Below are 15,865 nucleotides of genomic sequence, written 5' to 3' on the forward strand. Positions count from 1 at the left end.
ATAGTATTTGGGACTCTTATGAAAGGTGTCGTTTCCCTAATTTCTTTCTCAGCTTGTTTCTCTTTTGTGTAAAAGAAGGCTACTGATTTATTTGGGTTAATTTTATAACCAGCCACTTTGCTGAAGTTGTTTATCAGCTTTAGTAGTTCTCTGGTGGAACTTTTGGGATCACTTAAATATACTATCATATCATCTGCTAATAGTGATACTTTTACTTCTTCCTTTCCAATCTGTCGTCCTTTGATCTCCTTTCATTGTCTGATTGCTCTGGCTAGAACCTCGAGAACTATATTGAATAAGTAGGGCTAGAGTGGGCAGCCTTGTCTAGTCCCTGATTTTAGTGGGATTGCTTCAAGTTTCTCTCAGAAAATGATTATTTCTATTCTTTCACATCCTTAGATCACTTGAAATATACCCTGAATGTCACTTGTAATTATATTTCTAAAGAAAATATTATTATTATTTTTTTAATTTTGTAATTGTATTTATTTACAGAAAACTTAAGTGTACATTTAAGCCAGCTTAGTGGCGAGTTCTTTAGCCTTTGCCTTTTCCAGCTTAGCAATGCGAGCCACAGACTTAGGACCCAGGACGTTGCCTCCCCAGTGGCGGCGGATCTCGTCATATCTGTCATTATAATTGGTCCTAATAGCTTCCACCAGCTTAACCAGAGCACCCTTGTCTTCCGAGTTAACCTGTGTGAAGGCAAGAGTGGTGCATGTCTTCCTGTGGACCAGGCGCCCCAGCCTGGCCTTTCCCTTGATGATGCAGCAGGGCACCCCCATCTTTCGACACAGGGCAGGCAGGAAAACCACCAGCTCAATGGGGTTTACATCATGGGCAATCACCACCAGCTGAGCCTTCTTGTTCTCCACCAAGGTGGTGACTGTATTGACCCCTGCTCGGAGGACAGGTGGTCTCTCAGTTGGGAGGTCCCGTCTGTCAGCAGCTTTCTTCTTAGCACGAGCCAGCAGCCTTTGCTTCTTCTCCTGCTTTGTCTCTGGCCTGTACTTGTGGGCAAGCTTAAGCAGCTGAGTCGCTGTTTGCCTGTCCAGGGCCTGGGTGAACTGGTTGATGGCAGGAGGTACTTTGAGCCGCTTATAGAGGATGGCTCTTTGCCGCTGCAGCCTGAAGTAGCGGGGCTATTTGACAAAGCCCGTGAGATCTCTTTTGGGCTGGATGTCCTGCCCAGTGCCGAAGTTCTTAGGCCTTTTCTCAAACAAAGGATTGACCACCTTTTTGGCCTTTTGTTTCTTGACCACGGCGGAGGCCGGGGCCACCTTCTTCCCCTTGGCCTTCTTTCCTTTGGGCATCTTGCTCGGCTGGAGGAGAGAGGAGAAAATATTATTATTAACTAGAACCATTATGGCATATATTCGATGTCCAGATTTATTCAGCCGATATAAGCACAAATTTGTACCCTTTGACTAATATTTCCACATTTTTATTTACTTCAATTATATACTCTTCCATTCTTGCTAAAAATTAAATTATATATTCTTTTTATAACTGAAATCATGGAATTTTTTTCCTTCTATGTTTTGGTATCTTTCTTAATTAAATACATTTCAAGTTCATCTCTTTTGTCATTACAACAGAACTCCATTATTTTTAAAGCTAAAAATATTTCTTTTCCTTTGTATCTTAATTTCTTAACCTTTTCATCCATGAATAAAAATGTTACTTCTTTATGTTGCAGATAATTCTGCAAAAACATGGGAGAAAATAGAGTTCTTCCAAAGGACTTATATCAGGTTTTTTTTTCTGTCACAGTGACAAAATACTTGAGAAAATAAACTTACAGGCAAACAATGTTTATTTTGAATCATGCATTGCAGTGCATGATTGCTTTGATACCTTTTAAATAGTTATTTTAATTAATATTTTGAGAATTTGGCAAAATGTGTTTTGAGAACTCCCATGAATTTCTTTCAGATGCAAACCCCTTCCATACTGGCCCAACTTCATATTTTTGTCTTTATAAATCTATCAAAACCAATTTTTTTGCCCATATAATCTTTGGCATGTGGCCTTCCATTGGAATGTGTTAATATGCCAGGAAATATATTTTTTATATTTCAGTCAAATTTTTAATAAAAATAAATGTTTCCATATACTATATTTTGATATGATTTTCCTTTCTCCAATTACTCCAAGATATTCCCCTACTTCCCTATACATATAAATCTACACTCCTGCCTTCTCTCTCGTTTTAGAATCTAGTCATCTAAAAATAATAATGATAAAATAAAATTAAGTAAAATAAACACAGAGAACACACACTCTTAAAGAAAACTGAGTCTCCCTGCAGCTGTAAGTTGCCAAAGTCTTTTTGACTAGGGGTGTTACTTCATGCTCACTGCTTTTCTCTATGTTGCAATTTGGGTTGACTTGGGCTTGCATACGTTTTGTGCATGCTGATATAATTCTTGCGAGTTCAGGAATCTTCTCTATTGTCTTTGAACTAATTTTTACCTTGCAGTCATTTATACCTCTGGTTTTTAAACTCTTTCTTCTACTTCTTCCAGAGTGATTGCTGAACTTTGTAAGGATGGGACATGACATAAGTACCCTTTTCAGGATGGAGGATTCCATAGTCTCTTATTCTTTGCACCCTGACCCTGTGAATATCTGTTTTAATCACTGTATACTGAAAATAGAAGCTTCTCTGATGAGGGTTGAAAAATTCATTCATCTATGGATAGTTGTAAGTCATTTAGTGTCAGTGGATGGGGCACCCTCATAGAGGCAAGGCTTAGAGGAAGGAATAGAGAATTTGTGGAGGGGAAACTGGGAAGGGATATAACATTTGAAATATAAATAAAATAACCAATATAAATAAAAAAGTATCATTTTATTACAATACTTATTTAGCAGAAAAGGAGTAGGTGGCTTTTTCCTTGGTTCTTTGACCTGTTAATTCAGAGGTTTTGGTCCACCAAAGAAACAGGTATCAGCTTTGACCTGTGTCATGAGACTTAAATAAAATCATTGGTTTCTCTCTGATATATGACCACTATTTCAACAGTGGGAATGCTTTTGCCAGGTCATTTGCTATTGTAGATCTTAGAGTAAAAGAATGATGATTAGTTTTTTTTTTTTTTCGTCAGTTCACAAAGTAGAATCTTGCAGCACTCTGAATGCTAGCCGGTAGGGAGAAGCTTCTAGTTTTGTACCAACTAAGTATCTCAATTTTGACTTAAGTATGTGTATGTCACATCTTCTACAGTAGGAACTTACAGGCACGTTGCGGAGTGTAACCAAAACTTTGATAAGAATCAATAAAATTTGTAGGTCTATGAGACCAAGGTGGCCAATAACATCAAAAGAAGTAACCTATTTATGGCAATGGGCTTTTAATAGTTTTCTTGTGGTTGTTGAATAGGGATTAGTTAGGGCATTATCACTTCATTATAGAATAACTACATTTCATTTTAATTTTCTCTTTTCAGAGAAAACACACACACACACACACACACACACACACACACACACACACACACCCCTCTGCACCTCTGTCAGGAATCATCTGCAGTAGTACCAATAGATAGGTTGTAATAAAACTTTTTCAATGCAATATTGTGCTTTATTTTTTGATTAAGCTTTAGGAAACTCAATATGCCCCAGCAAGTGCATGTGGTAAAAGAAGTCACATAATAGTAGCCTATGATCAGAATGGGAGGGCCAGAATATAAATAACCTTTTTAATGATCTTCACCAACACCAAATGACCTGTCTTTCATCATGCCCTGTCTCTTTTCAATAGTACAACAGGCTCAGAAGCTAGCATCTAAACATAGATATTTTAGAATATTTAAAGTTCAAATTGTTGCAATACTGGTTTTTATTTCCTTGTGATATAAAATGTCTCTGATTAAATTTGGGCCTATTTTAAATGCGTTAATGCTTTGACTTGTTGGTTATATGAAAGTAATAAGCAAAGTGGTTGCCACATTTTCTTTAATTTTGGAATTTTAAAATTTTCCCTTGATAACATATGATATATTTTCTCATAATTCTTATTAGGGTAAATGAATGAAATATTATTACATTGAAAAAGTCATTGAGGGCTGGAGAGATGGCTCAGCGGTTAAGAGCACTGACTGCTCTTCCAGAGGTCCTGAGTTCAATTCCCAGCAACCACATGGTGGCTCACAACCATCTGTAATGGGATCTGATGCCCTCTTCTGGTGTGTCTGAAGACCCATAAAAGTAAAAAAAAAATCTTTAAAAAAAAAGAAAAATTCATTGAAATTTCATAGGTTGAATATATTGAATGTCAATTTAATATTTAAGATTACGGCTGCCGCTGCAGAGAGCCCGTGGGCAGCACCCCACGAGCGAACTTGAGCCTCGGGACCACAGGTAAGACCAACTTTTCTGCTGCAAGAAAGCTGCCTGGTAAACTCAAGACACAGGCCCATAGGAACAGCTGAATAACTGTAGAGAGGAAAAACTACACGCCCGAAAGCAGAACACTTTGTCCCCATAACTGACTGAAAGAGAGGAAAACAGGTCTACAGCACTCCTGACACACAGGCTTATAGGACAGTCTAGCCACTGTCAGAAATAGCAGAACAAAGTAACACTAGAGATAATCTGATGGAAGGGCAAGCGCAGGAACCCAAGCAACAGAAACCAAGACTACATGGCATCATCGGAGCCCAATTCTCCCACCAAAACAAACATGGAATATCCAAACACACCAGAAAAGCAAGATCTAGTTTCAAAATCATATTTGATCATGATGCTGGAGGACATCAAGAAAGACGTGAAGAACTCCCTTAGGGAAACACAGGAAAACATTAATAAACAAGTAGAAGCCTGCAGAGAGGAATTGCAAAAATCCCTGAAAGAATCGCAAAAATCCCTGAAAGAATTCCAGGAAAACACAATCAAACAGTTGAAGGAATTAAAAATGGAAATAGAAGCAATCAAGAAAGAACACATGGAAACAACCCTGGATATAGAAAACCAAAAGAAGAGACAAGGAGCTGTAGATACAAGCTTCACCAACAGAATACAGGAGATGGAAGAGAGAATCTCAGGGGCAGAAGATTCCATAGAAATCATTGACTCAACTGTCAAAGAAAATGTAAAGCAGAAAAAACTACTGGTCCAAAACATACAGGAAATCCAGGACTCAATGAGAAGATCAAACCTAAGGATAATAGGTATAGAAGAGAGTGAAGACTCCCAGCTCAAAGGACCAGTAAATATCTTCAACAAAATCATAGAAGAAAACTTCCCTAACCTAAAAAAAGAGATACCCATAGACATACAAGAAGCCTACAGAACTCCAAATAGATTGGACCAGAAAAGAAACACCTCCCGTCAAATAATAGTCAAAACACCAAACGCACAAAATAAAGAAAGAATATTAAAAGCAGTAAGGGAAAAAGGTCAAGTAACATATAAAGGCAGACCTATCAGAATCACACCAGACTTTTCGCCAGAAACTATGAAGGCCAGAAGATCCTGGACAGATGTCATACAGACCCTAAGAGAACCCAAATGCCAGCCCAGGTTACTGTATCCTGCAAAACTCTCAATTAACATAGATGGAGAAACCAAGATATTCCATGACAAAACCAAATTTACATAATATCTTTCCACAAATCCAGCACTACAAAGGATAATAAATGGTAAAGCCCAACATAAGGAGGCAAGGTATACCCTAGAAGAAGCAAGAAACTAATCGTCTTGGCAAAAAAACAAAGAGAAGAAAAGCACACAAACATAACCTCATATCCAAATATGAATACGACAGGAAGCAATAATCACTATTCCTTAATATCTCTCAATATCAATGGCCTCAACTCCCCAATAAAGAGACATAGATTAACAAACTGGATACACAACGAGGACCCTGCATTCTGCTGCCTACAGGAAACACACCTCAGAGACAAAGACAGACACTACCTCAGAGTGAAAGGCTGGAAAACAACTTTCCAAGCAAATGGTCAGAAGAAGCAAGCTGGAGTTGCCATTCTAATATCAGATAAAATCAATTTTCAACTAAAAGTCATCAAAAAAGATAAGGAAGGACACTTCATATTCATCAAAGGAAAAATCCACCAAGATGAACTCTCAATCCTAAATATCTATGCCCCAAATACAAGGGCACCTACATACGTAAAAGAAACCTTACTAAAGCTCAAAACACACATTGCACCTCACACAATAATAGTGGGAGATTTCAACACCCCACTCTCATCGATGGACAGATCATGGAAACAGAAATTAAACAGAGACGTAGACAGACTAAGAGAAGTCATGAGCCAAATGGACTTAACGGATATTTATAGAACATTCTATCCTAAAGCAAAAGGATATACCTTCTTCTCAGCTCCTCATGGTACTTTCTCCAAAATTGACCATATAATTGGTCAAAAAATGGGCCTCAACAGGAAGAGAAAGATAGAAATAATCCCATGCGTGCTATCAGACCACCACAGCCTAAAACTGGTATTCAATAACAATAAGGGAAGAAGGCCCACCTATACATGGAAATTGAACAATGCTGTACTCAATGATAACCTGGTCAAGGAAGAAATAAAGAAAGAAATTAAAAACTTTTTAGAATTTAATGAAAATGAAGGTACAACATACCCAAACTTATGGGACACAATGAAAGCTGTGCTAAGAGGAAAACTCATAGCGCTGAGTGCCTGCAGAAAGAAACAGGAAAGAGCATATGTCAGCAGCTTGACAGCACACCTAAAAGCTCTAGAACAAAAAGAAGCAAATACACCCAGGAGGAGTAGAAGGCAGGAAATAATCAAACTCAGAGCTGAAATCAACCAAGTAGAAACAAAAAGGACCATAGAAAGAATCAACAGAACCAAAAGTTGGTTCTTTGAGAAAATCAACAAGATAGATAAACCCTTAGCCAGACTAACGAGAGGACACAGAGAGTGCGTCCAAATTAACAAAATCAGAAATGAAAAGGGAGACATAACTACAGATTCAGAGGAAATTCAAAAAATCATCAGATTTTACTATAAAAACCTATATTCAACAAAACTTGAAAATCTGCAGGAAATGGACAATTTCCTAGACAGATAGCAGGTATCGAAGTTAAATCAAGAACAGATAAACCAGTTAAACAACCCCATAACTGCTAAGGAAATAGAAGCAGTCATTAAAGGTCTCCCAACCAAAAAGAGCCCAGGTCCAGATGGGTTTAGTGCAGAATTCTATCAGACCTTCATAGAAGACCTCATACCAATATTATCCAAACTATTCCACAAAATTGAAACAAATCATCACTACGGAATACCTTCTACGAAGCCACAATTACTCTTATACCTAAACCACACAAAGACCCAACAAAGAAAGAGAACTTCAGACCAATTTCCCTTATGAATATCGACGCAAAAAATACTCAATAAAATTCTGGCAAACCGAATTCAAGAGCACATCAAAAAATCATCCACCATGATCAAGTAGGCTTCATCCCAGGTATGCAGGGATGGTTTAATATAAGGAAAACCATCAACGTGATCCATTATATAAACAAACTGAAAGAACAGAACCACATGATCATTTCATTAGATGCTGAGAAAGCATTTGACAAAATTCAACACCCCTTCATGATAAAAGTCCTGGAAAGAATAGGAATTCAAGGCCCATACCTGAACATAGTAAAAGCCATATACAGCAAACCAGTTGCTAACATTAATCTAAATGGAGAGAAACTTGAAGCAATCCCACTAAAATCAGGGACTAGACAAGGCTGCCCACTCTCTCCCTACTTATTCAATATAGTTCTTGAAGTTCTAGCCATAGGAATCAGACAACAAAAGGAGATCAAGGGGATACAGATCGGAAAAGAAGAAGTCAAAATATCACTATTTGCATATGATATGATAGTATATATAAGTGATCCCAAAAGTTCCACCAGAGAACTACTAAAGCTGATAAACAACTTCAGTAAAGTGGCTGGGTATAAAATTAACTCAAATAAATCAGTAGCCTTCCTCTATACAAAAGAGAAACAAGCCGAGAAAGAAATTAGGGAAACACCACCCTTCATAATAGACCCAAATAATATAAAGTACCTCGGTGTGACTTTAACCAAGCAAGTAAAAGATCTGTACAATAAGAACTTCAAGACACTGAGGAAAGAAATTGAAGAAGACCTCAGAAGATGGAAAGATCTCCCATGCTCATGGATTGGCAGGATCAATATAGTAAAAATGGCCATTTTACCAAAAGCAATCTACAGATTCAATGCAATCCCCATCAAAATACCAATCCAATTCTTCAAAAAGTTAGACAGAACAATTTGCAAATTCATCTGGAATAACAAAAAACCCAGGATAGCTAAAGCTATCCTCAACAATAAAAGGACTTCAGGGGGAATCACTATCCCTGAACTCGAGCAGTATTACAGAGCAATAGTGATAAAAACTGCATGGTATTGGTACAGAGACAGACAGATAGACCAATGGAATAGAATTGAAGACCCAGAAATGAACCCACACACCTATGGTCACTTGATTTTTGACAAAGGAGCCAAAACCATCCAATGGAAAAAAGATAGCATTTTCAGCAAATGGTGCTGGTTCAACTGGAGGTCAACATGTAGAAGAATGCAGATCGATCCATTCTTATCACCCTGTACAAAGCTTAAGTCCAAGTGGATCAATGACCTCCACATCAAACCAGACACACTCAAACTAATGGAAGAAAAACTAGGGAAGCATCTGGAACACATGGGCACTGGAAAAAAATTCCTGAACAAAACACCAATGGCTTACGCTCTAAGATCAAGAATCGACAAATGGGATCTCTTAAAACTGCAAAGCTTCTGTAAGGCAAAGGACACTGTGGTTAGGACAAAACGGCAACCAACAGAATGGGAAAAGATCTTTACCAATCCTACAACAGTCAGAGGCCTTATATCCAAAATATACAAAGAACTCAAGAAGTTAGACCGCAGGGAAACAAACAACCCTATGAAAAAATGGGGTTCAGAGCTAAACAAAGAATTCACAGCTGAGGAATGCCGAATGGCTGAGAAACACCTAAAGAAATGTTCAACATCTTTAGTCAGAAGGGAAATGCAAATCAAAACAACCCTGAGATTTCACCTCGCACCAGTGAGAATGGCTAAGATCAAAAACTCAGGTGACAGCAGATGCTGGCGAGGATGTGGAGAAAGAGGAACACTCCTCCATTGTTGGTGGGATTGCAGACTGGTAAAACCATTCTGGAAATCAGTCTGGAGGTTCCTCAGAAAATTGGACATTGAACTGCCTGAAGATCCAGCTATACCTCTCTTGGGCATATACCCAAAAGATGCCTCAACATATAAAAGAGACACGTGCTCCACTATGTTCATCGCAGCCTTATTTATAATAGCCAGAAGCTGGAAAGAACCCAGATGCCTTTCAACAAAGGAATGGATACAGAAAATGTGGTACATCTACACAATGGAATATTACTCAGCTATCAAAAACAACGAGTTTATGAAATTCGTAGGCAAATGGTTGGAACTGGAAAATATCATCCTGAGTGAGCTCACCCAATCACAGAAAGACATACATGGTATGCACTCATTGATAAGTGGCTATTAGCCCAAATGCTTGAATTACCCTAGATCCCTAGAACAAACAAAACTCAAGACGGATGATCAAAATGTTAATGCTTCACGCCTTCTTTAAATGAGGAAAAAGAATACCCTTGGCAGGGAAGGGAGAGACAAAGATTAAAACAGAGACTGAAGGAACACCCATTCAGAGCCTGCCCCACATGTGGCCCATACATATACAGCCACCCAATTAGACAAGATGGATGAAGCAAAGAGGTGCAGACCGACAGGAGCGGGATGTAGATTGCTCCTGAGAGACACAGCCAGAATACAGCAAATACAGAGGCGAATGCCAGCAGCAAACCACTGAACTGAGAATAGGTCCCCCATTGAAGGAATCAGAGAAAGAACTGGAAGAGCTTGAAGGGGCTCGAGACCCCATATGTACAACAATGTCAAGCAACCAGAGCTTCCAGGGACTAAGCCACTACCTAAAGACTATACATGGACTGACCCTGGACTCTGACCCCATAGGTAGGAATGAATATCCTAGTAAGAGCACCAGTGGAAGGGGAAGACCTGGGTCCTGCTAAGACTGAACCCCCAGTGAACTAGACTATGTGGGGGAGGGCGGCAATGGCGGGAGGGTTGGGAGGGGAATACCCATAAGGAAGGGGAGGGGGGAGGGGGATGTTTGCCCGGAAACCGGGAAAGAGAATAACACTCGAAATGTATATAAGAAATACTCAAGTTAATAAAAAAATATTTAAGATTACCTTTTCTGTGCTATAAACCCTTGATATAGAAGTATCTGTACCCATAAATTGTGTTTTTAAGTCATATTGAATTTCAGTTTGCGTACCATTCATTCTGATTTCCATATAAGAATGTCAATTTATATTATCAGTAGTGCCCAAGTTTTATTTTTCTCTATATCTTAAACCATACTCACATGTTTATTTTTATAATAACTATGCTACTTGATGAGAGAAAATATTTACTATTTTACTCTTTTACAATGTTAGTAGAATAGTTTCTTGAATATTAATTTTAGAGATTATTATAAAAATTTTAATTATTATTTTACTTATTGATTTTATATCATATAACTTATTTGAACTGGTTCATTAATTATGTTTCTTTCTTCCTATGTATGATTATAATTATTATCAATATTAGTAGTAATATTTGGAGCTTTCTAAATATAGGATAGTAATATGAAAACATACTTATGTATTTTTTTAGGATGTGTTCTTAAATTCATGTGGTCCCATTTGCATTTCTAGTGGGATTTCAAAGTAAAGTAGCAAAACTGAACAAATTTTTGCTTCATTTATTCTTGGAGGAAGATCTCCAAATTGATTATGATTGTGAGTTTTTCATAAATGTTTTTTAACATTTAACTTTTACATATTTGTTTTGAGAAGTTATATCACAAATCGGTATTGTACTTTGTCAGATGCATTTTCACCACGTATTGATATTATCATGAGATTTTTTTGTTTTTCAAAATTTTCTTGATTTAACTGACTTTGTTAATGCCATATTAAAAGAAGAAAGGCTAGCTCTTGGCATTGATTATCCAAGAATACATCAGAATTATTTAGACGTAATTTATTCCCTTCTATTCTAATGTAGTAGTATAATCTACAAGATGTCTAATCTAAAAGTTCCAGACAAAGACTATTCTCTCTATTTATTGAATAGCACAGCAAATTTGGTATCAAAAAGGAATGAGGAACTTTTGTCTTAATTTTCAATGCCTTACTGCTTTCAATGCATTATCTTAGACCTGGTTACCACATCCACATAATTTGTTCTGAGTCAGGATATGAATGTTTCACACATGAAAAAAAATAGCAATCATAGTATACCGTGGCATGCAAATCATAGTAAGACAGATTAAATTGATATTTTTCTTAAAGGTTAGTTAATTCTGAATAAGTTTAGGTAAATAGTATGTAAGCACAATGAGTATATAGTTACAAATGACTGAAACACACATAGTTGACAATGTTAAAGGTTGAGTAAGTTTGATTTGTAAAGGCAAACTTCAAAGACTATTTGTCGACCCACGGATCCCGGCCCGCAGCAGCTCTCTGCTCCCAGACACCATGGGAGAGAGACCCGACCGCCTGGTCAGGTGGGCACTCCTGAGGCTGCAGAGCAGAAGAGACCACCAACCCTGCCCACCCCTGCCCACATCCCTGGCCCAAGAGGAAACTGTATAAGGCCTCTGGGTTCCCGTGGGGGAGGTCCCAGGAGCGGCAGGACACCTGCCAGAGACACCACCGGAACCTGAAAGAAACAGACCGGATAAACAGTTCTCTGCACCCAAATCCCGTGGGAGGGAGAGCTAAACCTTCAGAGAGGCAGACAAGCCTGGGAAACCAGAAGAGACTGCTCCCTGCACACGCATCTCGGACGCCAGAGGAAAAAGCCAAAGACCATCTGGAACCCTGGTGCACTGAATCTCCCGGAAACGGCGGCACAGATCTTCCTGGTTGCTGCTGCCACGGAGAGCTCTTGGGCAGCACCCCTCGAGCAAACTTGAGCCTCAGGACCACAGGTAAGACCAACTTTTCTGCTGTAAGTGACCTGTCTGGTGAAGTCAAGACACAGGCCCACAGGAACAGCTGAAGACCTGTAGAGAGGGAAAACTACACGCCCGAAAGCAGAACACTCTGTCCCCATAACTGACTGAAAGAAACCAGGAAAACAGGTCTACAGCACTCCTGACACACAGGCTTATAGGGCAGTCTAGCCACTATCAGAAATAGCAGAACAAAGTAACACTAGAGATAATCTGATGGCGAGAGGCAAGCGCAGGAACCCAAGCAACAGAAACCAAGACTACATGGCACCATCGGAGCCCAATTCTCCCACCAAAACAAACATGGAATATCCAAACACACCAGAAAAGCAAGATCTAGTTTCAAAATCATATTTGATCATGATGCTAGAGGACTTCAAGAAAGACGTGAAGAACTCCCTTAGAGAACAAGTAGAAGGCTACAGAGAGGAATCACAAAAATGCCTGAAAGAATTCCAGGAAAACATAATTAAACAAGTAGATGCCCATAGAGAGGAGTCACAAAAATCCCTGAAAGAATTCCAGGAAAACATAAATAAACAAGTAGAAGCCCATAGAGAGGAGTCACAAAAATCCCTGAAAGAATTCCAGGAAAACACAATCAAACAGTTGAAGGAATTAAAAATGGAAATAGAAGCAATCAAGAAAGAACACATGGAAACAACCCTGGATATAGAAAACCAAAAGAAGAGACAAGGAGCTGTAAATACAAGCTTCACCAACAGAATACAGGAGATGGAAGAGAGAATCTCAGGGGCAGAAGATTCCATAGAAATCATTGACTCAACTGTCAAAGAAAATGTAAAGCAGAAAAAACTACTGGTCCAAAACATACAGGAAATCCAGGACTCAATGAGGAGATCAAACCTAAGGATAATAGGTATAGAAGAGAGTGAAGACTCCCAGCTCAAAGGACCAGTAAATATCTTCAACAAAATCATAGAAGAAAACTTCCCTAACCTAAAAAAAGAGATACCCATAGACATACAAGAAGCCTACAGAACTGCAAATAGATTGGACCAGAAAAGAAACACCTCCCGTCACATAATAGTCAAAACACCAAACGCACAAAATAAAGAAAGAATATTAAAAGCAGTAAGGGGAAAAGGTCAAGTAACATATAAAGGCAGACCTATCAGAATCACACCAGACTTTTCGCCAGAAACTATGAAGGCCAGAAGATCCTGGACAGATGTCATACAGACCCTAAGAGAACCCAAATGCCAGCCCAGGTTACTGTATCCTGCAAAACTCTCAATTAACATAGATGGAGAAACCAAGATATTCCATGACAAAACCAAATATACATAATATCTTTCCACAAATCCAGCACTACAAAGGATAATAAATGGTAAAGCCCAACATAAGGAGGCAAGGTATACCCTAGAAGAAGCAAGAAACTAATCATCTTGGCAAAAAAACAAAGAGAAGAAAAGCACACAAACATAACCTCACATCCAAATATGAATACGACAGGAAGCAATAATCACTATTCCTTAATATCTCTCAATATCAATGGCCTCAACTCCCCAATAAAGAGACATAGATTAACAAACTGGATACACAACGAGGACCCTGCATTCTGCTGCCTACAGGAAACACACCTCAGAGACAAAGACAGACACTACCTCAGAGTGAAAGGCTGGAAAACAACTTTCCAAGCAAATGGTCAGAAGAAGCAAGCTGGAGTTGCCATTCTAATATCAGATAAAATCAATTTTCAACTAAAAGTCATCAAAAAAGATAAGGAAGGACACTTCATATTCATCAAAGGAAAAATCCACCAAGATGAACTCTCAATCCTAAATATCTATGCCCCAAATACAAGGGCACCTACATACGTAAAAGAAACCTTACTAAAGCTCAAAACACACATTGCACCTCACACAATAATAGTGGGAGATTTCAACACCCCACTCTCATCGATGGACAGATCATGGAAACAGAAATTAAACAGAGACGTAGACAGACTAAGAGAAGTCATGAGCCAAATGGACTTAACGGATATTTATAGAACATTCTATCCTAAAGCAAAAGGATATACCTTCTTCTCAGCTCCTCATGGTACTTTCTCCAAAATTGACCATATAATTGGTCAAAAAACGGGCCTCAACAGGTACAGAAAGATAGAAATAATCCCATGCGTGCTATCAGACCACCACAGCCTAAAACTGGTCTTCAATAACAATAAGGGAAGAATGCCCACATATACGTGGAAATGGAACAATGCTGTACTCAATGATAACCTGGTCAAGGAAGAAATAAAGAAAGAAATTAAAAACTTTTTAGAATTTAATGAAAATGAAGGTACAACATACCCAAACTTATGGGACACAATGAAAGCTGTGCTAAGAGGAAAACTCATAGTGCTGATTGCCTGCAGAAAGAAACAGGAAAGAGCATATGTCAGCAGCTTGACAGCACACCTAAAAGCTCTAGAACAAAAAGAAGCAAATACACCCAGGAGGAGTAGAAGGCAGGAAATAATCAAACTCAGAGCTGAAATCAACCAAGTAGAAACAAAAAGGACCATAGAAAGAATCAAGAGAACCAAAAGTTGTTTCTTTGAGAAAATCAACAAGATAGGTAAACCCTTAGCCACACTAACGAGAGGACACAGATTGTGTATCCAAATTAATAAAATCAGAAATGAAAAGGGAGACATAACTACAGATTCAGAGGAAATTCAAAAAATCATCAGATCTTACTATAAAAGCCTATATTCAACAAAACTTGAAAATCTGCAGGAAATGGACAATTTCCTAGATAGATACCAGGTACCGAAGTTAAATCAGGAACAAATAAACCAGTTAAACAACCCCATAACTCCTAAGGAAATAGAAGCAGTCATTAAAGGTCTCCCAACCAAAAAGAGCCCAGGTCCAGACGGGTTTAGTGCAGAATTCTATCAGACCTTCATAGAAGACCTCATACCAATATTATCCAAACTATTCAACAAAATTGAAACAGATGGAGCACTACCGAATTCCTTCTATGAAGCCACAATTACTCTTATACCTAAACCACACAAAGACACAACAAAGAAAGAGAACTTCAGACCAATTTCCCTTATGAATATCGACGCACAAATACTCAATAAAATTCTGGCAAACTGAATCCAAGAGCACATCAAAACAATCATCCACCATGATCAAGTAGGCTTCATCCCAGGCATGCAGGGATGGTTTAACATACGGAAAACCATTAACGTGATCCATTATATAAACAAACTGAAAGAACAAAACCACATGATCATTTCATTAGATGCTGAGAAAGCATTTGACAAAATTCAACACCCCTTCATGATAAATGTCCTGGAAAGAATAGGAATTCAAGGCCCATACCTAAACATAGTAAAAGCCATATACAGCAAACCAGTTGCTAACATTAAACTAAATGGAGAGAAACTTGAAGCAATCCCACTAAAATCAGGGACTAGACAAGGCTGCCCACTCTCTCCCTATTTATTCAATATAGTTCTTTAAGTTCTCTCCAGAGCAATCAGACAACAAAAGGAGGTCAAGGGGATACAGATCGGAAAAGAAGAAGTCAAAATATCACTATTTGCAGATGATATGATAGTACATATAAGTGATCCCAAAAGTTCCACCAGAGAACTACTAAAGCTGATAAACAACTTCAGCAAAGTGGCTGGGTATAAAATTAACTCAAATAAATCAGTTGCCTTCCTCTATACAAAAGAGAAACAAACCGAGAAAGAAATTAGGGAAATG

General features: G+C 38.4%; 1 pseudogene; it reads right to left on the minus strand.

Moving 5' to 3' along the window:
• Positions 1 to 481: 481 nt before the first annotated feature.
• On the minus strand, positions 482 to 1,319 carry LOC108349195 (60S ribosomal protein L7a pseudogene; annotated as a pseudogene).
• Between the last annotated feature and the right edge of the window lie 14,546 nt (positions 1,320 to 15,865).

This window comes from Rattus norvegicus, chromosome X (genome assembly GCF_036323735.1).
Source record: "Rattus norvegicus strain BN/NHsdMcwi chromosome X, GRCr8, whole genome shotgun sequence".
In the NCBI taxonomy this organism is placed as follows: domain Eukaryota; kingdom Metazoa; phylum Chordata; class Mammalia; order Rodentia; family Muridae; genus Rattus; species Rattus norvegicus.